Below are 25,253 nucleotides of genomic sequence, written 5' to 3'. Positions count from 1 at the left end.
ATCTAGCTCAGTCCAGTGTTTATACTTTTCTGCAGGAAACAAATCTATTTTGTAAAGTTCATTATTAACAATAAACGAAATCAACTTCAAATACAGTGTTAGACAAGATCCTAAATTACCCCACTCTCTAGGGCAGGTTTCTCAAATTTGGGCCGTCAGCTGTTTTTGGACTACAACTCCCATCATCTCTACCTAGGAGGACCAGTGGGAATTGTAGTCCAAAAATAGCTTGAGACCCCAGTTTTTGGAGAAATCTGCTCTAGGGCATCAGAAAATTTTCCAACATAAGCTGAAAATTTCCCAAAATGACTACCTTAATTTTCACAGGAAAATTTCCCAGAAAACCCACACCCCTGAGCTTGGGTACTGTCCACAGTGATTGGCAGCAGTTCTCCAGGGTTTCTGGTAAGAGCAGGCATCAGCAAACTTTTTCAGCAGGGGGACGGTCCACTGTCCCTCAGACCTTGTGGGGGGCCGGACTATTTTTTTTGGGGGGGGGGGGAATGAACGAATTCCTATGCCCCACAAATAACACAGAGATGCATTTTAAATAAAAGGACACATTCTACTCATTTAAAAACACGCTGATTCCCGGACCATCCGCAGGCCGGATTTAGAAGGCGTTTGGGCCGGATATGGCCTCTGGGCCTTAGTTTGCCTACGCATGGGTAAGAGTCTGGAGAGGCAGAGGATACAGGTAGAACCTGGGATTTCCTGCCAGCAAAGCATGTGCTTTATAAATATTGAGAAAAACAGCAGTTTGCTCATATGTGTACTAAAGATGAGCAACACACAAATGTCAGCAAGTGCCACATTTTATATTCAGGTTCCCCCTTAATAACCAAATCTGCAAGTGAATATATTTGCATATGAAAACAGATTCAGAAGCTTGGCTGGAACACTGCCTTTTCATCCAGGTATCTAGAAGCTAATGCTTAACACATTTGAAATATTTTTCTCTTCAAAAATCTGAGGGCTAGCTTCCCCAAAAGTTTTTTATAATACTTCTTCACCAATGTACAGATGTAGATTAGCAATTTGTGTGCAGTAAGTGCCGTACTCAAAGTTATGAAAAACTCCAAGCTCTACAAAGAATAGCTATGTACTGATGAAAGAAGACATCTGACTACTTAAACTGGGATAATTTCAACATGTGAGAACCAGTGTCTGTACTTTCTAAATAGCAGTTCCATGTTTAAACAGTAACTTAACACTCTTCCCCCCCCCCAAAAAAATGGTTTAATGTTGGGGTTATCTTACATAAATGAAGTTATTTCTTTAAAACAAACAAGCACTCTTCTTTTAAATTTTGAACAGACACAAAACCTGCTCCCCAAATATCAGGCTGTAGTTTGTTAATATTGTAAAGTTAACACAAAATCACAAAGCAACATTTCTTTTAATTATTCATACAAAGACCAACCATGCTTGTAGCTGGTAGCAATATAACCTAATGAATGTGAATAGCAGTGCAGTAATTTCATGCCATGTTGAGCTTGTTCTCTCTTAACTTGGGGTAGCAGCTGCTTTGGTTCAGCACAAATAGTACAGTACCAGAAAACAGATAAGTGCTGAAGCCTGTTACACAGGAATGCTTTTATTTTCTTTGTTACTGAAAAGGCTTGCTGTGCTGAGCTCTTCGGCCAGTTATCTCCATCTGTATGAGCTAATGAGTTACAGGCGGTAAAGATAACAGCCAGTTCTGACAGCACCTTTCAGTGCCTCATTTTTGAAAGAGGTCATTCTAACAAGTCTAAACAGGGCAGTTTCTTTAAAAGTTAAAGAGTTCTACAACATAAATGTGACTATTAGACTGCTAATAATACCAGACTGTGCATCTTATTGGGGGGGGGGGGGAGAGAGAGAAGAAGAAAATGACTGACTTTTTAGAGCACAGAAAATTAATCTGAGCAGCACTCAAGGGGCAAAAAAGTAGCATGACTCCTGAAAGGCTAATTGGTTTACAGTGGCATGAGCTTTCATAGGCAACAGGATGAATCATCAGATGCTCATATATCTGCCATGACACACTGAAGCCTACGGAAGCTCAGGATACATGACTATTTATACAGCATCATCAACTGGCCTTTTACAGAATAACATAAGCAAAAGGTCAGACTCGGGCACCTAACAGAAGACTCTACAATATGAATTTCGACAGAGAAGAGGAAAGATAACAGAAATAGTGCGACAAAGGCAACTGGGGAAGTATACATGCCAATTTCAAACCAAAACATTCCTGGAAAAAGGTGGATTTTGAGGTTTTTAACTATACATTTCAGAATACTAGTCATGATGGTCTGCAGCAACAAGAAAGCCAAGGGCTGCAACACATTAAGTTAAATCCTGATCACAATCCCACCTTCCACCTGTTTCAGGCTTCTGAGATGGGTAAAACTGTGGGAAAAATAGGGATGACCGAGATGGGAATAACCTATTTATGAAAAATATTATGAAGAGTATTTTTTGCAATCATATCACACCTTTCAGCAAATACTATTCCCTTTGTTCCCTTCAGAGTTCCCTCTGCTCTCCCTCCTACATTTCAACACCATATGTATTAAACATTCTAACTACAGTGTTTAACCATAAAACAGTAAAATTAGGACATGGTATCAAAAGATTAATCTTCTTAGTATAAGCTCCTCATCATGATGTGAATATAAAAAATCTTACAAAAGGAACCTGCTGCATCATAAACATGCAGGTGTGAAGAGAAAGAATACAACAAAAAGGAATAAGGAACAGCGTCCAAAAAGAGATCACACTCACATTGACCTACATAGGCTAAAGCAGAGTGAGAGACAGGGAGAATGTTCATCTAGTTGTTGCAAAACACATTACAGTAGTTGAAAACTAAAGAAGAACGAGTTCACAACAGACCATAAGACATGCAAGATTCTTAGACTTAAGTAATGTGTCTGAGCACCAGCTTCTTATTCAGAGTTCTAGGATAGTTCAAAGCCTGCTTTATGCAGATGCAGACACATACCATATTTACACAAATCTAATGTGCTATTCTTGGGAGAAAAGCAATGACAAACCTAGACAGCATCTTAAAAAGCAGAGACATCACTTTGCCGACAAAGGTCCGTATAGTTAAAGCTATGGTTTTCCCAGTAGTGATGTATGGAAGTGAGAGCTGGACCATAAAGAAGCCTGATCGCCGAAGAATTGATGCTTTTGAATTGTGGTGCTGGAGGAGACTCCTGAGAGTCCCATGGACTGCAAGAAGATCAAACCTATCCATTCTTAAGGAAATCAGCCCTGAGTGCTCCCTGGAAGGACAGATCGTGAAGCTGAGGCTCCAATACTTTGGCCACCTCATGAGAAGAGAAGAATCCTTGGAAAAGACCCTGATGTTGGGAAAGATTGAGGGCACTAGGAGAAGGGGACGTCAGAGGACAAGATGGTTGGACAGTGTTCTCGAGGCTACGAACATGAGTTTGACCAAACTGCGGGAGGCAGTGCAAGACAGGAGTGCCTGGCGTGCTGTGGTCCATGGGGTCACGAAGAGTCGGACACGACTAAACGACTAAACAACAACAACAACAATGTGCTATTGAATCTAATGAGCACCTCAATTTTTAAAATGTTGAAATTTGCTGGCGACTATAACTGCGCCATAAAAACTAATGCACACCCTAATTTTTGTGATGTCATTTGGCCAAAAAAGTGTGCATTGCCTTCAAGTAAATACGGTATGTGCGACTACATGGAAGCCATAAATAACTATTTGTTCAATGTATGCCAAACTGGTTACTGAGCCTATATTTAACTGAACAGAAAGCATGAGAGAGAGAAAATGCATTGTTTTGATTCCATTGCTCCACAAAAGGAGTGATGGAACCTTTTTCTCTGCCCATGCTTTAGAAACAAAGTCTAAAAATAATTTTGGAGCTCCAAATTTTATATTAAGGCAAAAGTATGGATCTTAATTCCCATGGAAATATAAACCACTTTGGCAAAGTTTCTCAAGTATTCTGGGTTTTACACTTTTCCAAACAGTAAAATTATAATTTGGTAAAAATAATAAGCATTTGGAAAGCTCCAAAATCCATACTCAGAAAAGAAGTTTTTTATTTTTGTTTTTAAATTTTACTTGATAGCTAGTGTCTTGCATGTTGATAAGAATTCCAATACTAAATAAAGGGAGACAGTTTTTGGTTCCAGGGGCCTGGAGGCCAACTATGACAGCTGGTGGGCAGGGCAACCCACCTCCAATTCTTTCAACCTGCAAATTGGGGGTTGAAAGGGGAAGTGTGTGAAAGGGCTTTGTGATCCTTCCTGTGTGGCTCTTTCCACCTCCTATAGAAATTGCTTCCCTCTCCTTAACCAAGCCACACTCCCAACACCTATCAACTGAATAATTGGGAACCCACTTTAAGCTCCCCAATGTCCCATTGAAGTCCCCCACTTACCCAACTGGGGTGTTATGTAGGATGTTAGGTAGGGCAGATGGGCATGGCTACACACACACACATATTGACACACACAAAAGTGTAAAGGTCTGGTGGCCCATGCTTGTCCTGAAGGCCAGAAGTTTCCCATCCTTGAATTAGGATAAGCCATTCCACCAATGCAGACCAGTCAGTATGCCCATTTATGAATTATTCAGGCTATTTATCAGCCACTTCTGAGCTGTTGGAAACCAGAGCCACTTTCCTGTGTTCAGTGTTGATAATTCTTGCAGCTAACAAACTTTTTAGTAACTTCACATAACATCCCAAGTCTTCTTCCACGACATATAAGAGCAAGGTTCATTTAACTGTTACTTGAAAGGTTACTTCTGTAATTTATCAATCTCTGAGTACAAGAGCACCACATATAAATAAAACCTTGCATTATCATTGTCACATTTCCTTCGTCTGGAAGTTCAATGAGAACACAGAAAGGAAACCAAATCTACCTCTTCTAGAGGACATACATGATAATATCCTTGTTTATTCTGGCTTAATCTCCTCATTGAGATACATACATTGCTACCTTTAGAATCACATGCAATCAGTAAGCATGGGCTGGAAGAATGAGGAGAAATATTTACCTAATATCATATCAACCATATTTGACCAACAGTTATAACAGTGATTAAGGTAAAGGTAAAGGGACCCCTGACCATTAGGTCCAGTCGTGACCGACTCTGGGGTTGCGGCGCTCATCTCGCGTTATTGGCCGAGGGAGCCGGCGTACAGCTTCCGGGTCATGTGGCCAGCATGACAAAGCCGCTTCTGGTGAACCAAAGCAGTGCACGGAAACGCCATTTACCTTTCCGCTGTAGCGGTACCTATTTATCTACTTGCACTTTGATGTGCTTTCGAACTGCTAGGTTGGCAGGAGCTGGGACTGAGCAACGGGAGCTCAACCCGTCACGGGGATTCGAACTACCGACCTTCTGCTCAGCAAGCCCTAAGCTCTGTGGTTTAACCCACAGCGCCACCCACGTCCCTTATAACAGTGATTAGCTAACTGTTAAATCATCTATCAATGCTAAGCCATCTTGAGGAGGGGTTGCCCGTCTAGTATCAGAAAAATACTACCTCCAACATAAGCAATAGGCATAAACTATTAATGCATTTCAATATGCATGAAACTACAGCTTTCACTAAGCATGGTATCAGCATGGTCTCTAATTACTGCACAGAGTTAAATTTGTCTTCAGATATATATAAGCAATCATATTTGGGAGCAGCAATTTCTCTTTCGTCCTGGTAGTTTAACAGTCAGTGAGTAAATGTACGTGGTGCACTCCCAGGAATAACTACAATGTGCCAAATTTTGCAGTATATGCACACTGAACAGTCACAACAATTTTTCTATTATTTCAGCCAGAACCAAGCCTTTAATATGACAGGGAACCTGGCCCTTAAAAGAAAGAAAAAAGTGCACGTAAAACCTAGTTCCTGGAAATGTAAAGTTAGGACCTGTGTGCAATTTAGATGTACCACTGAAACCCCAAATACAATCAGATTTTCAAAGTGTGTTTAGGATCTTGCTCTTAATCAGGTTTAAAAGCGGTAGCACAGATTATCGCAAGTGTGTCTGCATGCACAGTACATATGTGTGTATGTATGCAAGAGAGGCCTAGAAGCATGAACTAGGCCTAGGAGAAACGCTGTTAATAAAGCTTGAAAAAATTACCAGTCCCAAGAACAATTCCATATATGTTCTGTTCTGCTTGAAGCATTCGGATTTTATCTGCAGGTTTGCAAGCATTAATGTTGAGGAAAGTATTTACATACTGTCCCCATGCTGCCACACTTGGGAGACAGTTCAAAAGAGTTCCTATTGAGACATTTAATAGCTAATGCATTGCAACAGTACTTTAACAGCTTCGGTTGTAGATTTCTAACCCTGAGCACTGAACTGACAACTTGCCACATGAACACAGCATCCAGTGAAAAAAAATAAAAATCCAGCAAAGTATCGTAAGTGGGTGAGAGAGAGAAATGGAGAAAAGGCATTCTTCCTCAACGAAGTCGCAAAATGCATACAGAGTTGGTTACTGAACCATTTAAAAAGGCTTGGTCAACTGACAAACTAAACAGTGAATCTTTGACCAGTATTTTTAAACCATTAACTTTATTAGAACAAAAGAGGTACTTTAATAATCAGCCAGCTTGATGCTTGCGCTGTTATAAAAACAAATATATGCAAACATAGCCAATGAAGTGTACCCTGGCTATAATAAAAAATGACACCAACTAGTGCACCCAGAATTATTCATCAATTTCCACACTCCAGAGTGGATCAGTCAATCAGGTTTCAGAAAACAATCATGAGCAGAGTTGATGCAAACTCCAATACAGTATTATGTTTCTTTCATATTAAATAGAAGTGGTTTCTCAAAGTAAGTGAGATCTAGTCTCCCTCCACTGCTGTATCCAGGCTAAGTTCTTCTCACAGTTACACAGGAATATTTCATATACAGTGGTACCTCGGTTTAAGTACACAATTGGTTCCGGAAGTCTGTACTTAACCTAAAGCGTACTTAACCTGAAGCAAACTTTCCCATTGAAAGTAATGGAAAGTGGATTAATCCATTCCAGACGGGTCCACAGAGTCCTCAACGTGAAGCATACTTAACCCGAAGTATGAGTGTAATTGGTTCTGGAATTCCGTACTTAACCTGAAGCGTACTTAACCTGAAGTGAACTTAACCTGAAGCGAACTTTTCCATTGAAAGTAATAGAAAGTGGATTAATCCATTCCAGATGGGTCCGCGGAGTACTTAAACTGAAAGTACTCAAACCAAGGCATACTTAAACAGAGGTATGACTGTACATTCTAGAACTCCAAAAATGAAGAACATAAGAACCTGCTGGATCAGGTAAATGGTTTACCTAGTCAAGCATCCTGTTCTCACAGTGACCAAATGGATACAACAAAACTGGGGTGTGAGATGACCAGCCCTCTAGGCCAGCTCCCCAAAATATAGCCCATCACCATCAAAGAATGAAGATGTTACTCTTTTATACAAAAATATGGGGTGAGGGCTTTTCTCTATATAGCAGGAATGAGGAACATCCTTGGCATTCTAGATGCTGCAGACTCCAAATGCCATCAACTCCAGCCTGCATAGCCAATGGAAAACATTGAAGTTATCCTGCAGAATCATACCAAAGGTCCAGACTCCTGCTCTCAACAGTAGCCAGAGAGATGCTTCCAGCATGTCCAAAAACAGGGCATGAGGGCAGCAGCCCTCTGCAGTTTGACCCCACCAACTGGTATTCAAAGGTAACCTGTCTTTACACATGGAGTTTCAATTTGGTTAACAGCTGCTGTGAACCGCCCTGAGATCTATGGGTAAAAAGACAGTATACAAATCTGAATCTGAATAAGAATAGGAAAGCCTTATCTTGTTCTATGACTTTGTCTAATCACCTCCTAAAACTATCTGGAAGATCAAAAATAGTCCCTCAGTCCTAGAAAGATGTATTTAAATATGCACATATTATATTAGTACTGTATCCTTAGGGCAGCAGAAGCTGCTGACTAGTCACAGCATTCTAGGATACATAGAAGCAGCAAAGAAGTGATAGAGGGGAATGGGTATGTGGCACTGGCAAGAGAGCTGGCAAGATTCATTGCCAAGTTCATACCTTTTTTGTGTGGTGAAACAATCAAATGTTAGGCCATAGATTCTGGGCTACAGAACTACACATCCTTACAGACAATGAAGTCAGCAATTGCTAGCTACAAACATCATGTATTATTATTTTGGACAAGGTTGATAATTTAGAAGCAGAGCAGCACCATTTATTTTTTTTTAAAAAAGAATACACCATTTGGAAAACACTTGTAAGATGAAACATGAAAAAATTGGGTGTGAGCATGCTGTTGTTGTTGTTTAGCCATTTAGTCGTGTCCGACTCTTCGTGACCCCATGGACCAGAGCATGCCAGGCACTCCTGTCTTCCACTGCCTCCTGTAGTTTGGTGAAACACATTTTAGTAGCTTCAAGAACACTGTCCAACCATCTCATCCTTTGTCGTCCCCTTCTCCTTGTGCCCTTGTGCCCTCAATCTTTCCCAACATCAGGGTCTTTTCCAGGGAGTCTTCTCTTCCCATGAGGTGGCCAAAGTATTGAAGCCTCATCTTCAGGATCTCTCCTTCCAGTGAGCACTCAGGGCTGATTTCCTTAAGAATGGATAGGTTTGATCTTCTTGCAGTCCACGGGACTCTCAAGTGTCTCCTCCAGCACCATAATTCAAAAGCATCAATTCTTCGGCGATCAGCCTTCTTTATGGTCCAGCTCTCACTTCCATACATCACTACTGGGAAAACCATAACTTTAACTATACGGACCTTTGTCGGCAAGGTGATGTCTCTGCTTTTTAAGATGCTGTCTAGGTTTGTCATCGCTTTTCTCCCAAGAAGCAAGCGTCTTTTAATTTCGTGACTGCTGTCACCATCTGCAGTGATCATGGAGCCCAAGAAAGTAAAATCTCTGACTGCCTCCATTTCTTCCCCTTCTATTTGCCAGGAGGTGATGGGACCAGTGGCCATGATCTTAGTTTTTTGGATGTTGAGCTTCAGACCATATTTTGCACTCTCCCTCTTTCACCCTCATTAAGAGGTGAGGGCAATGAGCATGCTAAAAACACACAAATGATTACTGCACAGAAAAGGTCTGCGCAACATGCAGTCACTACAAGCCTACCAGTGCTGGAAATGACCCAGACATGTGCCTGACTGTATGTGCACACAGGGTAAATATGTGGATGTGTGCATTTGCATCTTCTGGTGCAAAAAGCTCCCTTCCCAAGGGTGCTTTGCAAGGCAGAAGAGTCTATTAAGGCTATCGGTACATGCAACTACAGTATAACAGCCTGTTTACCCCTCCTTCACATGTGCTCCTGCTGCAAACTTTACAAGCATGCCCCCAGACTCTGTGGTGCCAAGCCATGCATGGTCTTGGTTGACCTATGGTCCATGAACAAGGCTTACCACCCACTATGGCAAGAGCTAGAAAGGAATCAGCAGAAAGACACACGGAGAGCAGTTCCAAACAAGACCAATAGCACTTGTGCTGTGCCTCTGTAAAACGGAAGTGTTCACATGCAATGAACCATGCTGTGAACAGGTGAGCAGCCTTTGTCATATTAGAATTAACAGCCTGTGTCCAATAGGATAACAAGACTTTCCAGAATGACAAAATAATTTAGGGAGGGGGAATCTCAGGCTTGAATTTCAGGGCACCACCTCCTCCATCTGGCCTTCTGCAATCTCCTTATGGCTCTGATATATCAGCCTATCCAAAAGCCATGGGAAGCTTCAGCCAAGTTAAGGTTCAAAATGTAAGATGAAGCTGATGGACAGAAGGCCAACTTGTAAGCAAGGATATGTGTGTGCCCAGATATGAGAATGAAACCTCTTTTGTGGATAATAGTGCATTTGTATTCATGGGAGAGGGTGACAACTGCCCAAGTAAAACCTTGACAGACTGAGTCCTAGAAGGTATTTATTCTATTTCACATTATTATTATTATTATTATTATTATTATTATTATTATTATTATTATTATTATTATTTAGACCCCCCCATCTGGCTGGGTTTCCCCAGCCACTCTGGGCGGCTTCCAACAGAAAAATAAAATACAGTAATCTATTAAACATTAAAAGCCTCCCTAAACAGGGCTGCCTTCGGATGTCTTCTAAAAGTCTGGTAGTTGTTTTTCTCTTTGACATCTGATGGGAGGGAGTTCCACAGGGCGGGCGCCACTACCAAGAAGGCCCTCTGCCTAGTTCCCTGCAACTTGGCTTCTCGCAACGAGGGAACCGCCAAAAGGGAACCTCAGTGGCTTCTCGCAACGAGGGAACCGCCAGAAGGGAACCTCAGTGTCCAGGCAAAATGATGGAGGTGGAGACGCTCCTTCAGGTATACTGGACCGAGGCCATTTAGGGCTTTAAAGGTCAGCACCAACACTTTGAATTGTGCTCGGAAATGTACTGGGAGCCAATGTAGATCTTTCAAGACCGGTGTTATGTGGTCTCGGCGGCCGCTCCCAGTCACCAGTCTAGCTGCCGCATTCTAAATCTATTACATGTACATTTATACTATTAAATTTAAGGTAAAAACACGTATGTTGTAACAGATACAAAAGCAGCTTTAAAATGTACTTCCTGCTCCAAAGCCTGATGGAAAAATCAATAATGTTTCTATATTTGTGTGTCAGACCAAAAAAAAAAAAAAAAAAACCAAACCACACTCATAGCAACTTTCTGCTGATATGAGGGAAGGCCAGGTGACATAAAGGTTTTGAAGATTTGATGTCCAAAATACATTTCATACTGGGTAGCTTTTTAAAAAAAACCACAGCACAGACTAATAATAATAATATCATCCAGTAACTACAGCACAACAATAGTAATGTATCTGTGCAAGTGGTGACCTAATATTTTAATGATCCATAATACAGGAAGTTAGTAATAATAATTTGACTTCCCTTTTAAAAGAGAAAAGTCCCTTAGTCAGTTTTTCAGAGATCTGCCTCCTGTTAAACAGTATACAGCAAGTCATAAGGTGACAGTTTTATTGGTAAGCAAATATTTTTTAAGGCTCACGCAGTAGACCATGGGTAGGCAAACTAAGGCCCAGGGGCCGAATCCTGTCCAATTGCCTTCTAAATTTATTTAAAATGCACCTCTGGGTTATTTGTGGCGCATAGGAATTTTAAAGTTGTGCTTTAAACCTTTGATGTGTGATATTGGGATTTATGTAATTTGATTGCTGTTAATTCTTAACAATTTTATAATGTTTCAACCTGTGGTCTTAAAACAGGCATCCCCAAACTTCGACCCTCCAGATGTTTTGGACTACAGTTCCCATCATCCCTGACCACTGGTCCAGTTAGCTAGGGATCATGGGAGTTGTAGGTCAAAACATCTGGAGGGCCGCAGTTTGGGGATGCCTGTCTTAAAACAATATTAATATCAACCATCCATGGGTGTAGCCAGGATTTATATATTAGGCGGGCAGGATTATGGGGGGGGAGCTCTCTGTGACACGGTTTGCCAGTTATTATTTTTATTTATTTACTTGATTTGGGGAGGACAGCTGCCCCCCTTGGCTACACCCATGCTATCACTACTAATTTACATTAAAGCAACGTGGGGAGATGTGGGGTGAAACAAGCTGTAAGATACTCAATTGGAAGAGAAGAGTCTTTGCCATTTGTTTAAAGACAGAAAGAGCTATGTGCATCTATTGTGGAAGAGAAATTCAGAAACCAGTTTCTGCTGCAGAGAAAAGCTCACATTCACCAACTTAACCCCAGATAGAGGTAGGACACAGTTCAGGGCCCCCATCCCCAAAGATCTTAGTATGGGTAGGCCCGGGGGCCAGATCTGGCCCAATTGCCTTCTACCGGTAAATCCGGCCTGTGGACGGTCTGGGAATCAGCGTGTTTTTACATGAGTAGAATGTGTCCTTTTATTTAAAATGCATCTCTGGGTTATTTGTGGGGCATAGGAATTTGTTCATTTCCCCTCGCCAAAAAAAAATAGTCCAGCCCCCCACAAGGTCTGAGGGACAGTGACCAACCCCCTGCTGAAAAAGTTTGCTGACGTAGTCAAGCACTCTCAAAAAGCAGCAAGTAGACACAGATGCACATGATAAGTGAAACAAAGTGGAGTTAGAATCAACTTTGGAAGTCCAAATAAACAGATATGCCCTTATAAGTAACATTGTAGGGTGTTTTGTTTTTTTTAAGTTCTCTGGCTCAAGGAAAATGTTTGCCTTTTGTATATATAGTACATATATGGATACCATCAAAAATCAGGTCACAAATACCCAAAAGAAACCTGTAAAAGCATGAAGTCTCCTAGGAGCTAATTGAGGGAGAGTAACTTTACTTACTGTTGTTCTCAGAAGAGAACATTTCAATTCCCAACCCAGCTTTGTTAGGATGTTGCCTGACTCTAGCAACAAAGTGAGCAGCAGGCTGGGAACCCATCCATCACTTAGTTCAGACTCAATAAGGGTGCTCTTTTAAGCAACTACAGAAGCCTGCAAAAGGTTTTCACATATGAAGTATAGCTGTGGATGAGTGATAAAAGACTAAAAGCATTTAACTTAAAAAAAACTTTTTAAATATTCTAGATAAAGGTATTTGAGAAAAGAATTAAAGGAACTTCTATAGTCACAGAAAGAATTCATGCAAGACCCCACATACAAAGCTCAAGGAAGGTGTGGAATCCAACAAAAGAGCACCCACAAATTACAGCATGCATGTATCAAACTTTCAGTGTCCTTCTTAGAAGCTTCTCTACCAATCCAAAATAAAACAGGTAATTTCTTGGTCAGGGTAGGTTCCTGCACTAGACAAAGTATTTCTCAGAAATGTTTCCCTTGGGATAATGGACATTTCAATGCATAGTGGATTACATTCTCCACCTGTTTTAAATTACAGATGCAAATCCCTGGCGAAGCTGGTATCTGTCTGAATATGTAATCCAACATGCCATAATCTGTAGGCAGAGAAAGCATCCCATTGTGGGATAGGGTGAACTATACAAAATAATGACAGTGGCCTCCCAAAGCTATCCAAACATACCACAAATTAAATGCCACAATCCTATAAGTCTGCCATATTTGACAATTCATCTACAGAAAAGCATGGAAGGATGAAACACAAGGAAGGGAAAGAAGTGGCACACTGAACAGAATGCAGGATAATGGGCTGTTATACATAACCTTTTCTCAGAGGTATTTTATGTTTTTCATTTTAAAGATTTATATCACACTTTCTAGCATGTGTTCCAAGCACCTTACTACAGAGTGAGCGAAAAAAATGCTACAATAATAAAGAATTGGTGGGGTGGGGGCATAACCCCAATGGTAAGCTGTTCCACAGTCTCGGGACCACTGTTTCTAGCAGATGTTCAGATTACATGAACTGAAGGATGTGAACAAAGATGGCAGGATGATTAATATAGGGAGGCAATCTCAGTCTAAAGTTTGTTGGTCGCAGGCTGTGAAGAGGTTTTATGAGTTAAAAACAATACTTTGAATTGGGTCAAAAAGCACATCTGTAGCCAGTTGCAGTTGACAAAACTGAAATTGTTGTTACCCGCTGTGGGACCTTAGGGTGCAGGGCAGATAATAAATAAAAATCAAAAGTCATTCATCAGGAGACGGGCTGTAGCACTGTGCACCACCTGAAGCTGTCAAGTCATCTTCAAGGACACCCCCCATTTCAATTCTCAAGCTTATATGTTAAAACAGGGTGGCAAAATCCCTGCTCTTCATTGAAATACTTTATTGTCACTTAACAAATTTTTTTTAGAAATTCTTCCAGTAGCACCTTAGAGACCAACTACAGTAGGTTTGTCATTGGTATGAGCTTTCGTGTGCATGCACACTTCTTCACTTATTGTCACTTGTACAACTTGTATACAGTGAGATTACACTCATGAGGGGACACAGGCTGCACAGCAGATGTAGTTGGCAGAAAGCTGCTTTAGAGACCTCAGAAACCTGCTTATCAAAGAGCAAGACCGGGTCCATCCAGACTGACATGCCTTGTGCCTGCTAAGCAAAGATTAAGAGAGAAAGAGAGAGACCAATGAGATCTTTTGCTTAAAATAGACAGTTCAGCAGTGCCGACCAGGAGAGAGATGTAACGCCAAAGACTCTCTAATTTTATTTGAAGACTATTTAGTGGTCTCTTTCATGATAATCAGCAAAATTATAGCCATGAAATGTACAAACTGCTGCAGGAGGGTGGGCTTACTTATGGAAACTTGTGTTAGAAGTTTACTTAACTCTCGCTTCATCTATGGTTTCCAATGATTAAAGATGACCCCTAAATTAAAGTACTGTATGAAAGTTATAGAGCCTGGGTTTGGTAAAGAGTTGGAGGGGATGAGAGAGAGGCAGCCCAAAAGTACATATCCCCCTGAAATTCAGTCATGTTCACACAGTTACCTCAGTTTCATAATACCATTGTAAATCCTGGTTTGTTCTCAGACAGGTAAATTAAAAATGCTGCATTCCCAAGAATAAAGGTAAACAGCTCCATGACATCTTTGGAAAAAGGTTGTCCTTCTGTAGGGACTGGAGAATATTTGCAACTACTGTACACAGATACACAAACACACACACACCTCTATGAGAATGTTCAGTGACATGCTGCTGGTCCAGCTGGTAAAAGGCACATTTGGAGGGGAACATATGGTTGCCCTGTCACCTGTTTCCTTTGTGTTCCCTTGCAATAAATTCCAGCCCTGAGCCAGGAGTAGGATCACAGTGTGAGCAGCCCCCTGCTCTGCAAGTTTTTTTGCACCCTGCTCCTTTTTTTACATGCCCTGTTTAGCTAAAGCTGGGAGACAGGCTAATGTCCTAGCAGCTGGAGTCAATGAGTGGCTGTTGCTCAGTGTGCAGCCCATGGTGCTCGGGGTCTCTTTTCTTCAGGTCCTGGAGGCTGGAACAATGAAAGGAGGGCTGGGCAAAAATATAGTGCAGCCCCCTCAATACCACTCAATATACAGTGTTGAGCTACTTCTTTAATGCAGGAGAGCCCATTTGAGACCACCCCTTTACAGAAGAGAACAAAAGAAAACATGGAGTGTTCTCAGCAGAATCAGCAGGCTCTTGAGCCAGAACTGAAGCCCTGCAATTTGGTTGGTAGGCAGAGCCAGTCAAGAGCAGTTGGGTGAGTTTTCCTGTGGAAGAGTCAATTGGCAACTGATCCTAACCTCAAAGAATTCTGAATGCCTTCTTGTCTCCATGATACAACTGAAATTGTTGGCAACTTTTTTTTGGCCTGATCCGGAATGACTTCAGTGAGTAACAAGAATGAGAAAAGAAAAGTGATTGGATTGATTCCCTGGATATGATGCTTACTGGATATTATTATTATTATTTAATTAGGTTTTATTGATAAATGCAATACTCACAAACACAAAACAAAACAATTAAACATACATCAAGATTTATGTTTTATGTTTAGTTTTTTTATGTAATTTAAGTTGATATTTCTTTGGGTTAACGTATGATGCTTACTGTATATTATGTTGTACTAAAAATGAAGTACAATTTCTTAGTAGTATGCTACTTAGTATACCTTCCCTAACTTATATTTAAAGTTCACCTTCCAAAACATAGGCACTCTTTTACCATCTTTACTAAAAGTCAAATTCTAGAAGGGCATATCTGGCAAGCTATAATACATTTATCAGGACTGCTGGGTTAACATATGGCCATATACTCAATCCAATTTAAAGTATGTTCACCTGGAGGGCAGATGAGGATTTTTTCTTATCAGATCAGCGATTGCTGTCACTCTGGCTCTCCGCATCATAGGTCACAGAAAAACTTTAACAAGCCTTCCTAGAAACAGGCATTTATTGCTCCTTGGCTGAGATTTTAAGCATACCCCATCTACCACCTTTTATCAGACCTTCAATATATCTGGCCTGATTCAACATATGCTCCAGGCACTGATGGATGTCAACTCCCACTACACCATCCTTTTACTCAATGTTTAAACATTGTCAGGACAGTGCTCAAGGGCGCACATGTGCCTACAGAAACCTCCCTGGTGCCCTCTGGGTAACTCCCCCCCCCACTCCCATGAAAGTAGGCTTTAAAGCAGCATTATGTCATAGCCAATATACCGTAGTAAGTTGCAGAGCATGGTGCTCATGACAGTTTATCCAGTTTGATGGATAAACTGGATGGACCTCAAGAAGTTGGCAACCCCTGACTTAAGTTGATCCAGCAGGTGTCCCACCCTGGTTACCTCTACCTTCAGAAGATTTCCTGCTTTATAAGTCAATGAGGCAAAATATTTAGTAAAACAAATTGTGATTAGCCCAAGGCTGCCAATGAACTTGATGGCTGAGCAGGGATTTGAGTTTGGGCCACCTTTGCTCTAAACCAGGCATCAACAAACTGTGGCCCTCCAGATGTTTTGGCCTACAACTCCCATGATCCCTAGCTAAGAGGACCAGTGGTCAGAGATGATGGGAATTGTAGTCCAAAACATCTGGAGGGCCGAAGTTTGGGGATGCCTGCTCTAAACCACTTTGCATCACTGTAGGATGGGTTAGAATCATCAAATCCTAGATCAGGGGTTCTCAAAATGTAAACACCAAGGCTCACTTGAGATGGTTAAAAATATTGAGGCCCACCAGTCACAAAATAGTAGTGCAGTGGCAGAACCAGTCACAGAATAGTGGCAGGTGGCAGTAAGGCTTGGCTACTCAGCTGGCAACTAGACATAACTTTCTACTAATATCCAACACCATTTTGGAAATTGCCAAGTTCTTCACCACAAGCAATTTCCTTGTGTCAATGAGTTCCGTAAGTCATTTTTCTTTAAGCTAAGTACAGAAATTGGCTCTGGAAATATTTCACATTCCCATTTTAGGCAGAATTTCTTGATTCACAGGCTCTAAGTGAATAAAGATTTTCATTTGATTATTTCCCCTCCCTGCACCAAAAATATTTTTACCTGTCCCCTGACATTTCTTTCACACTTAACTTGTACATATTCCTAGCTACCCCAATCTGCCAGCTTCTTTGATCTCTCCTCCATCGTCACTCTTCATTCACTTCTTTCTGTGGGTTAAACCACAGAGCCTAAGGCTTGCCAATCAGAAAGTCGGTGGTTCGAATCCCCGCGACGGGGTGTGCTCCCGTTGCTTGGTCCCAGCTCCTGCCAACCTACCAGTTCGAAAGCACGCCAAAGTGCAAGTAAATAGGTACTGCTACAGCGGGAAGGTAAACAGCGTTTCTGTGCAGTGCTCTGGTTCGCCAGAAGCAACTTTGTCATACTGGCCACATGACCTGGAAACTGTATGCCGGCTCCCTCAGCCAATAATGCGAGATGAGCACCGCAACCCCAGAGTCGGTCACGACTGGACCTAATGGTCAGGGGTCCCTTTATCTTTACCTTTTTGTTCTCTTATCCCAGTGTTTCCCAAACTTGGAAACACACCCTCAAACTTATCTGTTGCCATGCCACCTTTAGTCAGCGTGCAAGGAGTTGCCGGTGTTGGCACTGCTGCAACAAAATGGCTTTGGGGTGACTAGAGGGTGGGGAAGGCGAGCAAGGAGGCCACTGAGACTGAAAGTGGCCCAATGACTACATGAGGAATACCCAACAATGGTATCATCCAAGGGGCAGAATGGTGCTAGGAATTAGTTGCTATCCTAATCAATTTCTCCAGGGCAAAGCAAAATAGTTGTGCCTGACAGCGTGGAGGAAACATGACTGTCTTAACAATGACTGTCCGTTATAGCATCTTTTTCAAGCTTTCATTGATACTCTCTTCAGAGAGCATGGGGGGGCGCTTGGAGTTGAATAAAACAGGGTCAGTGGGTTAACCCAGACTCCTACACTCAGAACTCAGGTTTATATTGAGTAACAACTGGTCTCCCAGGAGGCTCAAGTGACTACCATGCTGACGGGAAAATGTCAAGCCAGTGATTACACTCCGCAGTGCTGTGTCTCCCTCACCTCATCATTTTCTAATCCACTTCATTTAGTACTTTAAATTCCTGACCTATTAGTTAAGAAAACAAGTTTGTGACCACCACATGACAATTATAAAACACAAAAAATAAAGAATGTTCTCAAAGAGTGGAGAGAGGGGAAACTTGATTGAGTGCCTGCCTCCTTGTGCTTTTATAGGCAACACCTGGTCATTTATACCGTGGAAACAGAGCACAGAAAACATTTTCAAACAAACTGGACTTGATAAACAACAAAAGCAATTAAACAGTTACCTAGCCAAGATTGTTTTAAGATGCTAGTTTGATATCAGATACTTTCTCTCTCAGCTGCCTGTTCCCCAGGCAAATCCTTAAATCAGAACCAGGCAATCAGTATAATCCAGGGTCAGAAATGACCTTCCACTTGATATTTTTCAGAATGGTAGGATAATTATTGTTCAAAGCAGAGTTCTTGTGCATAGAGAAAACAATAATCTGGACTACAGTCCCTACTGCTCTCTTTTCATCATGATATATCAGGCATCCCCAAACTTCAGCCCTCCAGATGTTTTGGACTACAATTCCCATCTTCCCCGACCACTGGTCCTGTTAGCTAGGGATCATGGGAGCTGTAGGCCAAAACATCTGGAGGGCCGCAGTTTGGGGATGCCTGTGATAGATAGATGATAGATAGATAGATAGATAGATAGATAGATAGATAGATAGATAGATAGATAGATAGATAGATAGATACCGGTAGGTAGGTAGGTAGGTAGGTAGGTAGGTAGGTAGATAGATAGATAGATATTCTGGGTTAAATAATACTTCAACCTTGCAAAAACTACTGGAAAATGTACTCTGTGTTGGAGAAGTTAAGAGAACTTTGAGCACATTAAAACAACAATTATTTCAATTATTAATTCCCAAGATCCAGAAGTTGCAACAGAAGTAATATGAAACCAATCAAAGTTTGTGCCATAGATATCCCCCACAACCCTTTACCAAAAGAGATCGGGTGACCTTATTTTTCTTGATACTAAATCAGCTCCTTCCCCTTTTTAAACCAATAAATTTACTAGCCCACAATAATTTTACTAGGGTAACATCATACAGCACTGTTATTTATTTGGAAATAAAAATTTTCATATTTACAGAAGCTTCTATGTCTGGAGAACATGGCACACAAATACCAATAGGTAAAGCTATCTCATTGAGCTTCTATTGACCTTTAAAAACAAACTATTACACCACCTAAAATTAATCTCTGGTTTTACTAATCTAACAATTGTTATAGTTCTCTTTCCTGCTGTTCTCTACCTGAAGAATCTTGTGCATTTCACCTTACGCTGGAGACAGATCCAGAGAACTGCTGGATTTTATATTTTGAAAAATGGGTAGTCAGCAATGATGTTTCTTTTTTCCAGCATCCCCAGGCGTAACCTGAAACCTGCATAACACCTAATCTATGGAGTCAGCTATCTCTTTCCACAATCCATCTTAAAACCAAGGCTAATGCAGACTTTATGGCTTTTTGCAACAAGCCAGCTCCCCTCTCCTTCCCTCCCTCCCTTTCTCTTCCAAACCCCCTGCTTTTGTTAACACCTAGCCTGATGAAGAGTTCTGGAAAACTTGAAAGCTTGCTCCTTATTTTGTGACATTTTGGTTGGCCCAATAAAATAATCACCCTACAATGGAGTTTGGAATTTTACTTGCCACAGGTACTCAGCCAGAGGCCATTTACAAGGTTTGACTATGCAGATGGCTGGACAGAAGTTTTGGACTGAAGTTTTGGATCAGCCTAGAAACTGCACCGTCAAATCCTGAGGGAGTAGGAAACCACAAAGTGTTTTTCCTTCAAAGCAGTTTCCATTCCATCTTTCTATCCAAACAGTTTTTTTATTCTTCCCAAAGCCTGCTTCTTCTTCATTCTTTCCTTCAACGTCACCTGTAATTACCACTATCATGCTCCTGTTGCAGCTTCTAAAGCCTGTTCCACATGATCAATGCACAAAGCTCTATACAAATATACAAATGTGGGCATGTGGAACAGGGAGAGAGAGGAGGGGCTGGATTACAATAAAATTGGGTGAAATGCCAGACGTGGGACCTGACATCTTTACTGTCATGCATCCTCACTAGTCAAACTAATACCCCATAACGCTCCAAATTCCTGATCACAGGTTTTCAAAATCAATCAATCAATCGTCACAATAGTCTCAAACTATTTTCCTTAAGCAAATAAGAAACGCTTGATGAAACAGGATCAATAGTTGATCAGAAATACTGGTAAAAAGAAGCCAAATTAACTTCCCTGGACAAAGAGTTCTACATTCTGGTTGCTATGACAGGAAAAGCCCTCCATACCAGTGTTCAAAATCCACCAGGCGTCAGGCACATTTTGCATCTGGTAATTGGCCACTTGTGACCAAGGGAAGGTGCCCAGGTGCCAGGATGCCACCTGACATCACCATCTGGAGCTGCATGGCTGGGGATCCTTGGATCTTGATTGTTTTCACACACTAGCAACAATTCTATCCATTATATTTCATCTGCACAATCAGAATGAATTTTAGGAACCAAAACACTGTATTGGAAAATATGACTTTTTAGCTGTCTGGCCCCAAAATGGCAACTAGGTATTCTGTTTTGGTGACTGTATCCCTGGTTTAAGGAGCCATTTGGCACCTAGCTTATACATCTGAGTTTCTAAGACTGCCTTACATATCCCTGCCAACCATACTTCAGAAGGTGGTAGGACATACAGTGGGGAAAGAGTGGCATAGACTAGTCTTACCATACATATCAGGGGCATATCAAGATTTTTGGATACAAGTCTCCTGAGTTCATGAAATTATATTCCTATCTTGTTACGATAGACAGAAGGGGTTAAAAATGTTGCCTCAAAGGCAAGGAAGAGCCATTTTAAATTTGTCTGCGTAGATTTGAAGCAATACCCTTCATTATGACAGAATTTACTTGCTCCAAGTAAGGAATGACTGTTTGCTCTGTAAAAGCACTCTAAGCTGGTGTCACTGCCAAAGAGATGCTCTTTTCTATGACTCAGTACAGTGCACAAGGTAGTCATAGCCAATTTGTACTCCCTGCCACACAAAAACCAATAGGTAAAGCTATCTCATTGAGCATACGCTTTTTCTACAATACTAGGAATGCCATGCAGAAAATGCTTCTCAGTTGAATGACAGCAGACAACTTGCCTTGAACAACTACTCCTGAATAATATAACCTTTTATGTTTTGAAGCTGGGGTAGGATATGCACATTAACACATCTGTAAAATGTATAGGTCTTTAGAGCTGAAAAGTAATCTTGGTAAAATGGGCCTTTTCTGCCGTTGCACTTGCACCCTCTCAGGGGCAGGTGCACCAACTCTAGTAGATGTAGGTGTCATCAGCCCCCTCAATATTCTTTGGTCAGCCCCCCCCCAAAAAAAATATTGATGTCAGCAGTTTGAAGGAGCTCTTTCCATTGTGAGGCTTTTGTAGGTGAATTGACCGTGTATTCGGACCCTGGATGAGAACCTGGAGGCTTTGAGGGAGAATGTGTCATAAGGAAAATCAATTGATATTGATTTTTATATATTAGTAAATCTGTATTAATTTAACATTTTTATATTTAACTGTGTCTTTTTGTAATATTTTGTTTAAGTTGACTATTATTGCTTCAGTATTCTGTACACTTAGATATATTTTTAATATATTAAGGGATATGGAAGTTAAGTAATCAAATAAAATGATCAAATAAAATATTCCAATAGGAAAACTGTCAAAATAAAGCTCTAAAATATAACACTTACACCAATTACATCAATTAAATACAAACTACTGTTAGTCTGTTCAACTACTTTTGGCTATTGCAAAAATATTTTCAGATGTTTAACAGTTTGGCACTTTTAAATGTGAGTACAATCCAGTTGTGGGACCCAGGTGGCGCTGTGGTTAAACCACTGAGCCTAGGGCTTGCTGATCAGAAGGTCGGCGGTTCGAATCCCTGTGACGGGGTGAGCTCCCGTTGCTTGGTCCCAGCTCCTGCCAACCTAGCAGTTCGAAAGCACGTCAAAATGCAAGTAGATAAATAGGAACCGCTACAGCGGGAAGGTAAACGGTGTTTCCATGTGCTGCTCTGGTTTGCCAGAAGCGGCTTTGTCATGCTGGCCACATGACCTGGAAGCTATACGCCGGCTCCCTCAGCCAATAATGCGAGATGAGCGCGCAACCCCAGAGTCGGTCACGACTGGACCTAATGGTCAGGGGTCCCTTTACCTTTACAATCCAGTTGTAAATCAACAGAAATAAGCATTCAGACATAGAGGCAAGTGTTTACTTCATACTGATTTTAAGTGAGACTTAAGACCACAAAGCCCTCTGGAGTCAGATTTTGTATCATGCTGAATCCAAGTACCTTAGCCACTTTAAAAAAAACTTAATTTCCACTGCAGCTTTAGACCATATTCCAGCTGAAGGTTGTTCATCAAGAAACTGTCCTTACCCATTTCTTTCTACAGTATATCCTGCCTATAGAGTGGAAACGGGATGAATATATTAACAGACAAAGGCAAAATCAAAAGAAAACCCTTGTCTTACAATTATAATTAGACATCTGGGACCTGTAAGCTGCAATTTCCCCAGGTAAATATTTTTCTTTCTTGCCACTGAGGTGGCAAATCCAAGGATTTTGGATTGATCACTAAGCAGGGTGGCCATACAAGCAACTACAAAGGGAGTCATTTTTTTCTTAAAGGAAAAGCTGCCTACCAAAAGGAAGCAGACCTAGTTAACACATTGCATTACAGTTTAAAATACCGTATTTTAGTTTAAAATGGACAAGATGGTTGAACAGTGTTCTCGAAGCTACGAACATGAGTTTGACCAAACTGCGGGAGGCAGTGCAAGACAGGAGTGCCTGGCGTGCAAGACAGGAGTGCCTGGCGTGCTATGGTCCATGGGGTCACGAAGAGTCGGACACGACTAAACGACTAAACAACAACAACAAAGTTTAAAATACTTTATAAGATCCCAAATTTAGAAAATGGGCATATGGACTATGCTTATGCCCCACATATAAGACGCCCCCAAATTTTAAACCTTATTTTAAAGTTTTTAAAAAACCTAGTCTTATACATGGAAAAGTACGGTAGTTGATACTAAAGTAGGATTTTAGTCTGTTTAGCAAAAATCTTCAACAACATGCACACATCTGACAAGTGCTCACACCTTCAAAACTTGGAATTAGTTTTAATACAACCTGTTCACACCATTTGATTCATGGACTTAGGATCTGCTGGGACTGACAGAGCTGAAAGATGTCTAATGCATGTGAATATATTGTTACAAAAGTTAGGTGCCTGCCCCTCTCTCTGCCGAGTGATGGCAGGAGCCCATGGGGTCCAAGGCACCCACACAAGGTCTGCGTCCCTTTGAAGAATGGAAGACCCAGAGGAGACTGTTGGGACTTTTAATAAATATGGTTTATTCACCATATTTACACATTCAGTCTGCATGGAGGGAGTCCAGATCTTATGGTATAGTCATTTCAAGAGCCAGCAGCACAGGCAGCCTTCAGCCTGTCTGTCAGCCTTTCTTCCTCCTCTTTCTTTCCAGCAACCCTCCCCCCCCCCCCCCCGAGTTACCCTGGCAACCTTCCAAATCCCCAGTCTCTGTTCACACCTGGGGCAAGGAGTGAGTTTGTTTGTTTATTGACCGGCTGACTTTATATACCACCCTATACCCGCATGTCTCTGGGCGGTTCAAAGAATAAAATCAAAATATAAAACCACAAAATACACAATTAACATCATGTACATGCGGGTGGCGCTGTGGGTTAAACCACACAGCCTAGGGCTTGCTGATCAGAAGGTTAGCGGTTCGAATCCCTGCGACGGGGTGAGCTCCCATTGCTCGGTCCCAGCTCCTGCCAACCTAGCAGTTTGAAAACACGTCAAAGTGCAAGTAGATAAATAGGTACCGCTAGAGCGGAAAGGTAAACGGCGTTTCTGTGTGCTGCTCTGGTTCGCCAGAAGCGGCTTTGTCATGCTGGCCACATGACCTGGAAGCTGTATGCCGGCTCTCTCGGCCAATAACGTGAGATGAGCACCACAACCCCAGAGTCGGTCACGACTGGACCTAATGTTCAGGGGTCCTTTTACCTTTACCTTTACATGCTAAACAATAGGGTTTCCTGGAGGTTCCACAGGGTTGAAAAGCATTTCCCAAGCAACACCCTCTGGGAACGACCATCCAAGTAGGAATGGAACCACCACAAAGTGGTGCCACCCACCCCTAGTTCAGACAGTTGCTCCAGAGAAGGATGGTACCGGAAGCCACTGAGAGGTCATGTTTCCCATGTCTCTTTCTAGACAGATGTCGTCATACAGTAGTTTCTGTGCCAAAACTGGGCCTAACCCCCCCAATTGAAATGGATCCAGAAAATCAGTTTCTTCCAAAGCTCCTGGATCTAGTCTCTTGTATTGTTAATGTCCCACAATTGCTCTTTTGATAGTCACAGCACAGCCAGGTTGTTTTGCATTAGCTAACCCAGGAATTCCTTTGTAGCTTTCATTCTCCCTTCATATCACAAGTAACAGAAATCCTAGCATTTATTAATTTCTAGGGTGTAGTGGGATCCCTTCCCCAATCTATAACACCATTTTAAAAAAACCCTATCAATGGCCTGTGTTAACAGGAAACACAAAATAAATGGGTTAAGTAACTTGCACTGTACACTATTCTTCAAAGGTAACCTTCATTCACATCTCACTCAGCTGCCAACTGCAGCCATCTCCAGAGCTTCTTTTCAACTGAAGATAGCATTAAAAGGCCCTTTAGAATACATTCTAATCAACTCTGCAAGCTTATGCACCATTACCAGTTATTCTTTTTTAAATAAAAAAACCCCAGTGCTAAAAGCAAAAATGATTGTTAACTCTAGGAAGGAAAGGAAATTAAAGTGATACTCTCACAGCCAACATCTTATAAAAATGTTTCATTTGCTCTTGTTCTAGGAAGCTTCAAAGCAGAAAAACGTTTCTAAATCAATATTTTGTTTATTCTTTCAGAAAGCTCTTTCTGTTCTAAGCTTTCTAATTTGCTTTATGGATCACAACACACTGAGTACTATATCTTTTTAAAAGCAGAAACTCTTAAGAGAGCAAATAACTGTGAATAGATACAGATACAATTTTTATGTACCAGTATGTTATTTCACTGGACTTTCACTTTTTCCCTTGAATATATTTTTTGCTCTGAAAGTCAAATAATGGACTTACCACTCATTAATGGCAGACACCTAGAGAGACC

The 25,253-nt window shown here is 41.3% G+C and overlaps 1 protein-coding gene across 1 annotated transcript in view; it reads right to left on the bottom strand.

Annotated features, from left to right (window-relative positions):
• NLK (nemo like kinase) overlaps positions 1–25,253 on the bottom strand; it is a 95,140-nt gene that overhangs the window by 42,010 nt on the left and 27,877 nt on the right. The window lies entirely within an intron of this gene.

Source organism: Zootoca vivipara, chromosome 15, assembly GCF_963506605.1.
Source record: "Zootoca vivipara chromosome 15, rZooViv1.1, whole genome shotgun sequence".
Taxonomy (NCBI): Eukaryota; Metazoa; Chordata; class Lepidosauria; order Squamata; family Lacertidae; genus Zootoca; species Zootoca vivipara.
The sequence above is the reverse complement of the archived record's forward strand: the minus strand, read 5'-3'. Positions and strand labels throughout refer to the sequence as shown.